This window comes from Sturnira hondurensis, unplaced genomic scaffold, assembly GCF_014824575.4.
Source record: "Sturnira hondurensis isolate 20B ecotype Veracruz unplaced genomic scaffold, ASM1482457v3 Scaffold0017436, whole genome shotgun sequence".
In the NCBI taxonomy this organism is placed as follows: domain Eukaryota; kingdom Metazoa; phylum Chordata; class Mammalia; order Chiroptera; family Phyllostomidae; genus Sturnira; species Sturnira hondurensis.
In genome coordinates this window covers 16,683,493-16,695,261 of record NW_028090067.1, presented here as the reverse complement: position 1 = coordinate 16,695,261, position 11,769 = coordinate 16,683,493, and positions in this window count along the sequence as shown.

Below are 11,769 nucleotides of genomic sequence, written 5' to 3'. Positions count from 1 at the left end.
CCCCGCCCCCCTGGGGCCCTGGGCCTTCCCTGATTTGGGTGTTGGTGTGTTGTACTCCTAGGGGAAGGACCCACGTCCTGTTTGGCAGGGCATTAGGTTTCAGGCCTGGAATCATTCTCCACTGTTTTGCTTCGGTGGGGACCCCAACCCCGAGGCCTGTCCTGCGGAGATGAATCAGCCTCCCGCTGGCTGTCTGCCAGCTGCCAGGGCAGTGAGGTAACTCTGACCAGTGCACTGGATGGGTCTGTGGCTCCACCCCATCCCCCACCACCAAGGGAAGGAGCAGGGTCTTAGTCATCTCTCACCGCGGGGCTTTGGGGTGGGTAGAGAGTGGAGACTGGAAAGAACAGGGATTTGGGAGTCCCACCGCCCCAGGCTCAGATCTGGGCTTTTTCCACACACCAAGCCTTGTGATCCCAAGCCACCCTGAATGTCAGTTCTACATCTTAAAAATGGGGATAATTTCTCCTTCACCAGGTGGCTGGGTGTGTTAAGACATGCCTCCCCTTTAGTCATCACTCAGAAATTCGAACTATTGATTCTTGGTACCTGGTAAACACGTAAAATGGGCTGAAAACCTTTCATACCCAGCTTGTTGCCTGGGCCTGGAGTGAGTTATTGGGCAGAAAGGCTCGCTCCGGGAATCCCACCTTCTCCAGGGTCTGCTGAGTCCCAGCCCCAGGGACGATGGTGACTGAGGGCGGGGGGGGGGGGGGGGGGGGCTNGGGGGGGGGGGGTGGCTCCGACTTGCTAGCTTAGACCAGCCTCACCCCCTGGGTCTGTCTGAGGCTGCAAGGCCACCGTCTCTGCCTGGAATGGGGACTCTCAGGCTACTTAGGAAGGGGCTGCCTGGCCAGCTGTCCTGGCCCCTTACCTGTCCACTCTGTCACCTCCTACCTTCCTTGTCTTCTCTGGGAAAGCAAATCCAGGAAAGGAAGTTTCCAGGTGCTCTCGTTAAATCAGAGACCCGGCCTCAGGACCCTCATACCAGCACCCTCCAGGACTTCCGTTAAAACCCTGTCCTCACCAGCCTCAGGGGCTCCTGTCAGTCCCCAAAAAGAACTCCATATCTGACCTTGATCCCTTTGCCTTAACAGCTTATACGGCACAGCCCTCTGGGCCCCTACAAACCATTTGTGGGTTTTACAGGTTATTTTAGTCAGCCCACCGTGATAGGAAGTTAGGGCCTGCGTGCCCACAGCAGCGTGACCACAGGCCAGACGACTCGCCCCAAGAACCCCAGTGGCATAGCCTGTGACATGGAGATAATCATCCTTGTTTGGCCTGTGTGTCAGGGTTGTGGGGAGTCAGGTGAGACAATGGATGGAAAAATGCTACTCGGACTGTAAACCCGGCTTCAGGTGGGAGGAGAGACCATGCCTACAGGTGAGGTCAGAAGCCGCAGATGGCTCAGCTAGTCAGATCGCTGGCCCCAAACCGGGCCGTCATTTCAGGGTTAGGTCAAAGGGCTTTGGGTCCTTCATTCAGTGGTTTTCTTTATTCTTCACTATCAGTGTAGAATAGAATACCTTTTCCTTACCCAAAATTTAAAAATAAAATAAAGCTAAAGTTCCTACCAGTCTCCCTCAATTCCAGTCCCCTCCTAAGATCTTGGAGAGTGAGATCTGGCTCCCCAGCCTATGTCTCAAAGAAACTCATAAAGCAATTTTTTTTAAAAAAGTAGCCATGGTTGTCAGTTATGAACTTTGCCTTTCAGACCTTGCACAGACATTTATATTCAAACGTGGATGCAACACACAATTGCGCACCCGAGCCCAAGAGGAGGCGGGGGCGAACCAGACAGGGCTCCTGTCCTCGTGGAATGAACATTCTGGTTGGGAAGATGAGCAGTAAACAAACCAACGGAGACAACTTCTGATGGTGAGAGGTACTCGGAAGAAAAGAAAGCAAAGGGCTGTGTTCGAGACCATGGGGACAGACAGGGTGGCCTTCGTAACAGCTGCAGGCACCCAGGTAGTAGGGCAGGATCCCGGCGGGGACGTGCTGGCCAGTCTGCTCGGCGAGACAGACCCAGCAATGCTTTTGTCCAGCGTGATAAGGGAAGGAAAAGGGAAGCCCAGGGAACAGCGGGCGTCCAGGAGAGGCCTCTGACTAGTTTGGGTCAAAGTGCACTAGTCTGGCCAACCCGCTTTGTAGGAGAACTGCGAAGGGGGGAGCTGCAAAAGGTGAATGAAAAGAAAAAACGAAAACCGCCCTGGCTGGCCAGCTGGCTCAGTTGCCTGGAGGGTGGTCCCACACAGCAAAAGGTGGCAAGTCCAACTGCTGTCACGCCTGTCAGGGCACACACCTAGGTTTTGGGTTTGACCCCTGGTCAAGGCATGTAGGGGACACAAGTGATCAATGGTTTTCTCTCTGTCTCCCCTTCAAATCAACAAAAACATTAAATCCTCAGGTGAGGATTTAAAAAAGGAAAAAACACAGAACCACTGGGGAGGAAGAAGTTCACCTAGAATGAGCACTGGGGATGAATGAGTGAATGAATAACCAGGACCTATGCTTTACATGATTTTCACAGAGATCTCCATTTAAGCTTATCAGAAAGATGGAAGGGGCTGGAACCGCCATGGAGGGGCCTGCAGAGGCCGTGGGGGAAATGACTTTCATCATTGCCCTGAGGACCTCTGGCTGCGAAATCCTCCTATTCTGCACCTGTTCGAAGGTGGTGGGGGGAGGCGGCTTCTCTCTCAGAGCCAGAGGCCCATCTGTGCATGCGTGTTCCTGGGGGTGGGAGGCGGCATCTGGCCAGCCCCGTTCTGCCCTCCACCTGTTCCCCATGCCACCGCCTTGCTGGAAGACCCCAGACAAGGATGTCACCCGTCCAAGGTTTAGTGTCAACATCTCTAAAAGATAGAGAGTTGCCACCCTGCCACGCAGCGGCCTGTTTCTAGGATCCCATCGTCCAGAAAGACTATCTCGAGGGCACTGAGATTTGTAGACACACACAGAGATGTTCGTTGTTTGTTCACAGCGAAGCACGGGGCACAGCCCCGGCGCTCATTAGTAAGGGACTGGGTGATTCGGATCCAGCACAGCTGGACAACAGGACAACACCCGCTGTTAAAAAGAATGTCGTGGAAATACATCTTTAAAAGAAGTGAGGGAGCAAGCCACAGAATAACAGATATAGCAGGCTCCCATTTTTGCAGAATATTACACAGCCATATACCACACACATTTATGTCTAAATTTACAGGTGTGTGTATATGGCACTTTATTTTATTTGGGGGTTTTTTGTTTTCTTTTTAAAAATATTTTATTCATTTATTTTTAGGGAGAGGAGAAAGAGGAGAGAGAGGAACATTGATCAGTTGCCTCTTGCACACCTCCAACTGGGGACAGGCCCACCATGCAGGCCTGTGCCCCGACAGGGAATTGAATGAGCCACAGGCCAGCGCTCAGTCCACTGAACCACCTGAGATATTTGCTTTCTCTCGTGTTTTTGTTTCACGGGAAGTCACCAGGAAAGGACACCTGCCCAGATGCTGGCATCGGTTCGCTCTGAGACTGAGGTTGGCGTGGCTGACTCACTGTTTATGAGTCACTGCAGTTTGATTTTATAACAACTACAGATAACTTTTTAAAAGAATTCACACACCATAAAATTCACCCTTTGCAAGCACACAGTTCAGTGGTTTTTGGTATGTCCACAGCACTGTGCGACATTACCACTCCTTCAGTCAGAACATTTCTTTGCCCCAAACACTCTGTGCCCGTTGGCATGACCCTCACTCCCAGTTCCCCTCCCCCTCGCCCCGGCCCCTGGCAACCACCACCCCGCTCTCCGCCTCTGTGTGTCTGACTATTCCAGGTGCCGCACATAAGTGGAGTCGCTGTATTGATTGCTCACTAATGTTTAAACTGCTGCTCTGCTGTAGTGTTAACCGGGCACTTGGGGGAAAAATCACTGTAACTCTCTCATACCAACACACGCTGTGTGTGCTTTCGCATTGCTAGAAGCAAATCAGGCTCCAGTTTTAAAACAAAACCAGCCCCAAATCAACGAGAGGAAATCTGTCCACACAGCACCAGGGCCCCGACTGATCACTGCAAGATGAGGGTAAGACTGTTGGGGCAAACGCAGCTTTGTAATGAAAGAAATAGCAGATGAGGCAGGGGGGCTTCCTGAACTGGTCCACCCCTTGGGCCCCGCAGGCTGGAGCCTCAGCACCTGCAGTCTTCCAATGCTAGGATTTTGCTTTTCTAAGCTTTCCTGACTCTCCAATCCCAGGATTCTCCAACTTCCACGTGGGTCTGCCCACTGTGCTTTTTTACCTGTCTGTGCCCCCGGATTCAGGGCCTCCTTCTGGCCCTGGGCTCTGAGCTGCTCTCTGGAGGGCAGCCTGGCAGAGCCGCGGACCAGGAGCATTGTGGGACCTCCAGTGGGGCTGGGGCACAGCCGGAGGCCTGTGCGAGACTTGGGTAGCCGAAGTAGCAGCTGTTTCCTGGCTCCCCTCTGTCCTTGCTGGGCCAACAACACGCCCTGAGCCAGCCGGGACGTCCTGAGTCCCAGCCTGTCTAGATAAGGCCTAGGTCCACATGCATTTTGGAGACATGATGATTTGAGGAGATACTAAGTTTAACATTAAAAATGCCTGTGAGGTCCTGGCTCAGTGGATTGAATGCCAGCCTGCAAACCAAAGGGTTGCCACTTTGATTCCCAGTCAGGGCACATGCCTGGGTTGCAGGCCAGGTCTCCAGTGTGGGACACATGGAAGGTGACCACACCTTGATGCTTCCCTCCTCTTTCTACCTCCCTACCCCTCTCTAGAAATAAATAACTAAAATCTTTTAAAAATATTTTATTTATTTCTTTATCTTTAGAGGGGAAGGGAAGGAGAGAGGGAGAGAAAGATCAATGTATGGTTGCCTCTTGTGCGTCCCCTGCTGGGGACCTGGCCTGCAACCCAGGCATGTGTCCTGACTGGGAATCAAACTGCGATCTTCTGGTTTGCAGGCCCGTGCTCAACCCACTGAGCTACACCAGCCAGGGTAAATAACTAAAATCTTAAAAATTTTTTTTGTCCAATTGTATTGTGACAGATGTCACATCAGCATGCATTTTTTTTTTAAAAAATTAAGAATTGGTGGATTTTGGTGCAGCCATTTTAATACTGGAGATGGAAAAAGATACACAAAGAAGATCCTCATTTTCAGAGTATTATGCTTTATTATTTCCAGAAAGGCAAAAACGCAACTGAAACGAAAAACAAGATTTGTGCAGCATATGGAGAAGGTGCAGTGACTGATCGAATGTGTCAAAAGCAGTTTGCGAAGTTTCTTGGTACTATGGACCCTTTGGCCAAATAATTCTTCGCTGTGGGGCTGTCTTGTGCGTTGGAAGGTGTTTGGCAGCAGCCCTGGCCTCTACCCACTGGAAGCCAGAAGCAGGAGTTAGCTGACATACTCAAAATACCCAAATCATTATCCAAATTATTGGTGAAAATGAAAAATGTGTCTTTTATTTCATGAAAAAAACTAAGCGGACTTTTTGGCCAGCCCCGTACGTACTGGTGAGCCTGGTGAGCACAACCTCCCCAGAACCCCAGACCCACAGCCCCGAGCGCCCCACACACAGGCCAGCTCACTCGCAGCTGCAAGACATGCGGCTCCTGGGACCCCCCAGCAGGCCAGCAGGGCTGTCCGGGTGCTGAAATAGTATTCAGGGTACCGGTAGGCAAGCGCCTGGTGCTCCACAGTGAGGCAGGGGCAGAAGTGTGGCAGGAAGGACGGGAGGGAGACGGGCCGCCCGATTCAGGGTTGGGTCTTCCAAACTGGCCCAGTAATGTGTTGACATTCTGGGGGTGACTAGGGGTTAGGGTGGAGACCAGGGGGGCTAGAGCCCTCCCAAAGTCCCCTCAGTATCAGCCTGGCCAGCTTTTCATGTCTCAGTAGGTGGAGTGGGAAACAGTTTCTGAGCCCCCTGGCTCACCACTTCTCTGTAGAGCGTGAGGCGGGAAAGAGTTCAGTTAACCAGAAGGGAGGGTCTGTGACAAGACTGTCAGACACTAGAAACGGACGGTTTGTCCTGCTTACCTCAGTGCACCAATGGGATAATGAGTAAGGCAGCTTTTCCTGTCCGAAACAGAAAGTGAGACTGGCCTGCAGAAGCCCTGAGAGTTGCTTCCCCTGCCTAAATAGAACAGAGGTTCAAGAGGGTGCACCACATCTCCAGGTAACGTGATACAACCAGGATGGATGAGGAACACCAAGTACAAATCTCACTCACAGCTTTATATGCTGACACTTAGAAGGGCCAGGCACAGGCTGGGGTGGGGTGGGGCGGGGCGGGGCGGGGGACAGGTGGGTTACTGTTGAGGAGTTAGAGGCTCGGATATTTAGGCAAGGCGTCTGAAATCGCCCAGCTGCGAAGGGGGCAGCATCAGCCTGAACCTAAGTTCCCTGCCACTTCCCAACCATGACCAGGAAGTGAAGTCCATTCTCCCAGGTCCAACGACCCCAGGGAACTTTATGGAGGGGGGAGGTGGGGGCAGAAGGGAGGTACCTTGACTTTGATCAAGTGTCTGGAAAGGAACAGGGTGGGGCCAGAAATAAGGAAAAGCTTGGATTTCAGCTGCAGGCTTGACGAGAATGTGGAGCGGAGAGAACCTGGAGGAATCGCTGCTTCCCCTGCCCCACTCTTTGCGGAAAGACGTTAGAAAATTGCTGGTCAGGCTCCGGATCTTCAAATCCATCCCCCCCCCACCAAGCCTCCTCTGCTGGCCCTCTACCATTCCAGGGGATGCTCCTGACCCCCAGCCAGAGTGCACCCCAGCCCCTCTCCTGTCCCCAGGGCAGGCTGGGGGTGGGGACGAAGGGCCACTGGGAGGAAGAGCCAGGGGCAGCGTGGGTGATTTTCATTTGCTAAAAGACCACGCAGGACACAGCACACCTTCACCACTCACTCATTCTGCACCTCTACGTTTTAGAAAGGCGGGCCGTCACTTACTCATACAGTGAGTCTCCACTTCACATTGTCGACAGGCTCTTACAACCCGCGTGGGATGAGGCACAATGAAACCGGTTTTGCTCACCCTCGGCTAATGGACAGAAAAGAGAGCTAAGTCCCTACTTCTGGCCACAGCCTATTTCTGGTCACAAACACATCACCAAACTTCTAAATAAGTATCCCAAATGCTTCTGATATTAAGCATTGAAATAAATGTAAGCTATGCATAGATTTTTTTTTAATCAGTGTATGGTTGCCTCTCATGAGTCCCCTGCTGGGAACTGGCCTGCAACCGAGGCATGTGCCCTGATCAGGAATCAAACCACGATCCTCTGGTTCACAGGCCCACACTCAATCCACTGAGCCATGCCAGCCAGGGCAGCTATGCATAGATTTAAGAGAGATTAATAATAACAACTAAGAGAATTATTTTCCAACCCGCTGATTCTAATTCAGGAACACAGGCAGCCTCTCCCAGCAGCTCCAGGACCCACCACCCTGGATGAGATGCGCCTCCATGGCAGGGCACACTCACACACCCCTCCACTCACTCAGATGGGCACAGTGCGGACACACCAACTCCCCCACCGTGCACACCTCCGGGATGTGGGAGGAGCCTGGAGTCCCCAGAGAAAACCTGCACAGACGCGGGAGAATGTGCAAACTCCACACAGGCGGTGGCTCCCAGTGGGAGTTGGTTTTTTTTTTTTTTTAAAACAAAAATGGGACAGTTATTCTAAAAAAAACTGAAGTTTTTTTTATAACTAAAAAACCCTGCCACTGAAAACAACAGGGTCAGACATTAACTATAACCAGTGAGTTCCACTCCAGGCCTATTTCTCCAAGGCTGCGTGGCGAAATGGAGTCTCTGGAGGGAACAGCCGCACAACAGGGGACCTGTAGGCGGCGCCTCCGTCTGGACTCCTGCTGCATCTTCAGTCACTTCTCCTCTTGCCCTTGGGTGGACCCTGAACAAAACACCGGTGCAGCCCTAGTATGGCTTATGGAGTGCCATCCTGCTAACCAAAGGGTCACCGATTCAATTCCCAGTCAGGGCACATTCCTGGGTTGCAGGCCCGGTCCCCAGTGGGGCGCATGTGAGAGACAACCACACACTGATGTTCCTCTCTTTCTCTCTCCCTTCCCCTCTCTCTAAAAGTAAATAAATAAGATCTAAAAAGAAACAACAACACACCGGTACATGCTGAGCGACTGTCCTATGCAACCCTGGGGGTGCCATTGCATCCCTCCACAGCAGCCTGGGCCTCCTTGTATGTTTCTTACTCAACTAGAGCACACCCCATCGGTATCCTATATGCCCGTGTAGGTTGAGGTGGGCAAATTTGTCATGGATGTCTTCTTTGGTTGGCGTCCTCATGGACTGCAGTGACAAAGAGAATCCAGCCTCAGCAGAGTGTGGTGGTCCGGGTTCACCTCCACCTGCTCCACGCTGCCATAACCCGCACACGTCCACGCTCGAGACCCCCTGCAGAGCCAAAGCTGCAGCCCTTCGGTTTCTTCGCTTCCTTCGGTTTGTGGGTGCTCTTGTCCCCCTCCTCATCCATGGGGAAACCCTCACCCTGGCCTCGTAAAGGTCCAGCACATCTGCCATCTTGCCTTTGTTGTCAGGAATTGATTTTTCTTCTCATCAACTTTATACCAAAATGACGATGAATGAAACAACGTTATTCAGGACATGCTGTACGTTTTTATTCTTTCATTCAATCCTCACTCACTTACCTCCTCATGCATTCATTATTTATTCACACCACAAATTCTTTTCACTATAAAGGCCATTGATCCTGAGTGCTGCAGCACCCGGGGGCCCTGGCCCAGTCCTGACTGTGACCCAGGATTCTGGAACTGCAGGGCTGCAGTCCTTGGACAGTGGCAGCCTCGATTTGCAGATGAGAAGGTCATTTTGAGGATAAGGTCAAGGCCATACTCAAGAGAAATCCCAGCTTGGGCTCGTAGCCAGTATATGAGGAGGCCAGAGGAAGAGACTGTGAAAGCAAGCCAAGGGCGCCGGAGGTGGGCCTGTGTGGCACGAAACCTGCTCTCGGCACTGGGGTCTGAAGATCAGAGTCCAGCCCCAGCGGCTCACTGCTTCTGCCCAGAGTCTTACGCCCTGGCATCTCCACCAGATACCTTGTAAGTGCCTCAAACTCACGTGCAAACCCAGTTCTCTACCCACCTGCATTTGCAGCCTGTTCCAAGCCTGCCCCACCCACCTCATCTCTGTGTGGCTCCACTACCTCCCCAGCTGCAAACGCGAGAGGCCTGGGTATCTCCCTCCCCCCCCACCCCTACTGGACAACTGGCAAGTCCTGTCCCCTGTAACCTCCCAGGTTGCTTGTGTCCCGTGCCTCTCCCCAGGCCTGCCATCCCACTGTGTGCAGCCCGGCCCCTGTGTGGCTGGACCGCTCTAGACAAGCGCCTCAATCTCTCTGTGAGCCAGTCTCCACTGTCTGTCTCTACACAGACCTGCCTGGGGCCCCTGGAGGAATCGGGGCTGGAAAAAGCCCCTGGGTGAGAGTCTGCAGGCTGAGGCCATTCCAGCTCCACCGCAAGGCGGCCATGCAGATCCACACATGACCTTTCTGTTTCTATATGCCTGACTTCCAAGGTCACGGACAGCTAATAATAACGGCCTTCGCTCCCTAATCACACCCCATGGCCAGGTGCTGTGCTAGCACTTTACCAACAGAACAAACCCGAGGCAGGCACAATCCCCATTTTACAGATAAGGAAAATGGGAAGCTACACCGCTTGGCCCCGGGTTACACAACTAATGCATGGGACTCAACCCAGGCCCGACTGAGCTCCAGCCTGCACACTGCTACACTACCGTCTGCTGCTGGGGTGGGGGTTGCACGTAACTGGGAGCGCCCCAGTGCTCACTGTTCTGCGACTGACAAAACCCTCACCCTGCTATGCATGGGAAGAATCTGAACCTACTCCCTCCACTCTGGGCAGCAAGAATAAAAACCCGGCAAGCTGGCTGCAGCTGCTGAATGCCCTGCATTCCTGGAGCAGCGAGTACCAGGCAGAGTCCAGCCGTGCCTGTCCCCTTGCAAGGGCTGCTGGTGCCCAGCACTGCCGCTGGATCTGAACCAAGCCATGGGAAATGGCCCCGCACTGGCCACACACACGTTGTCTGTGATCCTGGGCTCCTGAAGCTGCCTGTCACCCAGCAAGGCGAGAACGCTGAGATGCTTTGTCAGACCCAGAGCACGCCTTGACCCGGCATAATTTTTACAACAGGGACGGGGGACTGGGGCTGCTCAGGTGGGTCTGAATTCCTGTGAGCCACCATCGCCAAATGCCAGGATGGGCAGTGGGGACAGCAAACAAGAGACGGCGCTGGAGAGGCCGCTCTTTAGGAGGCCAGGGAACCGGGCAGTAAGGCACTGCGGCAGGTAGGGACAAGGGGACCTGGCTGGCACTGGCCTGGCGACCAAAACCATTGGCAGGATCCCCACTCTGCACTCAGCAGGACCCGGCAGGGCTACAGATGAAGTGCTGGGGAAGCTTCCAGGGCACTGGGAATGTTGGACTTGTTCCTTAGTCGCAGAGAGGCTGTGTGTGTTTTTCCTTCCTTTGCGGGGTGGGGTGGGGCCGCGCTGCAGGCTGGTGTCCTGGAGACAACACAAGCTCTGCAACTGTGCTGACCTCCGTCTGTTCCTGGTTCCTCCTTTGCTCCAGGAACTCGGGCAAATCCCTAACCTCCCTGGTCAGGAACGGCTTCCCACCTCAGTCAGACTTGGTTGTGGTCCTCACTGCCATCCACAGGGCCCTGCATACACGGCTGGAGTTCCCCCGGTCTCTGGCCCCTCATCCTCCCGCCCCCGACTCGCTCTGCTCCCCCTGACCTTCTCACTGCACCCCTCCACACACAAACTCCCCTTTGCACACAAAGTCCCCTTCCCACACCAACGGGCCACTGCCCTTGGCTCTCCAGGCACATGCAACGCTGCTTCTGTGACCTTGTCAGGTCTCTGCCCAGGGGACCCCATTGGTGTGCTGTTTTCGGGCTGCCCTCCTCAAAACAGCACCTCCTACCCTTGACTTCTCTCCATAACATGCGTCTCCATCCCGCATACACAGTATGGTTTATCACCTGTCTCCACCCATTAAAACTTAAACCCGTGAGGACAAGGACTTTTTCAATTAAATTTTTTCGTTATTTCAGGAATTTTGTCTCTGATGTATGTCCTTGCCTAGCAGCGCCTGGCAGGCTTACTTGGAGGCAAAGGATCGGCCTCTGCACAAAGCCCTAACCCGTGCCCGACACACAGCGGGCGCTGTGTCAGAGTCCTGGAGCTGCCATAACAAACTGCCGTGAACTTGTCCCTCAAGGCCCTGGAGGCCAACAGCCCCAAATCAAGATGTCAGCTCCAGGGGAGGGCCGTCCTCACCTCTTCCAGCCTGTGGTGGGCCCTGGGTGCGGAAGTTCAGTTCTCTGCCTCTGTCTTCATGTGGCCGTCTCCTTGTGTCTCTTATAATGACACTTGTCACTGGATTTAGGGGCACCTGGCTCATCCAGAATGATCTCGAGATCCTTAACTTACACCTGTGAAGACCGTTTTCCAAATGTCACATCGACAGGATCCAGGCATTAGGACACAGACATGTCTTTTCGGGGACCAGCATTCAACCCATCAGAGCACTAGACAGTAACTCCCACACGAATGGGGAGAGTCAGAACAGCTGCGGAGTCTGATCGTGAGGGAGGAGCAGTAACTGCGCATGCACTGACTGTAGCCCAGGCATCACTCCGGGCACTCGAAAGTCATCTCGCT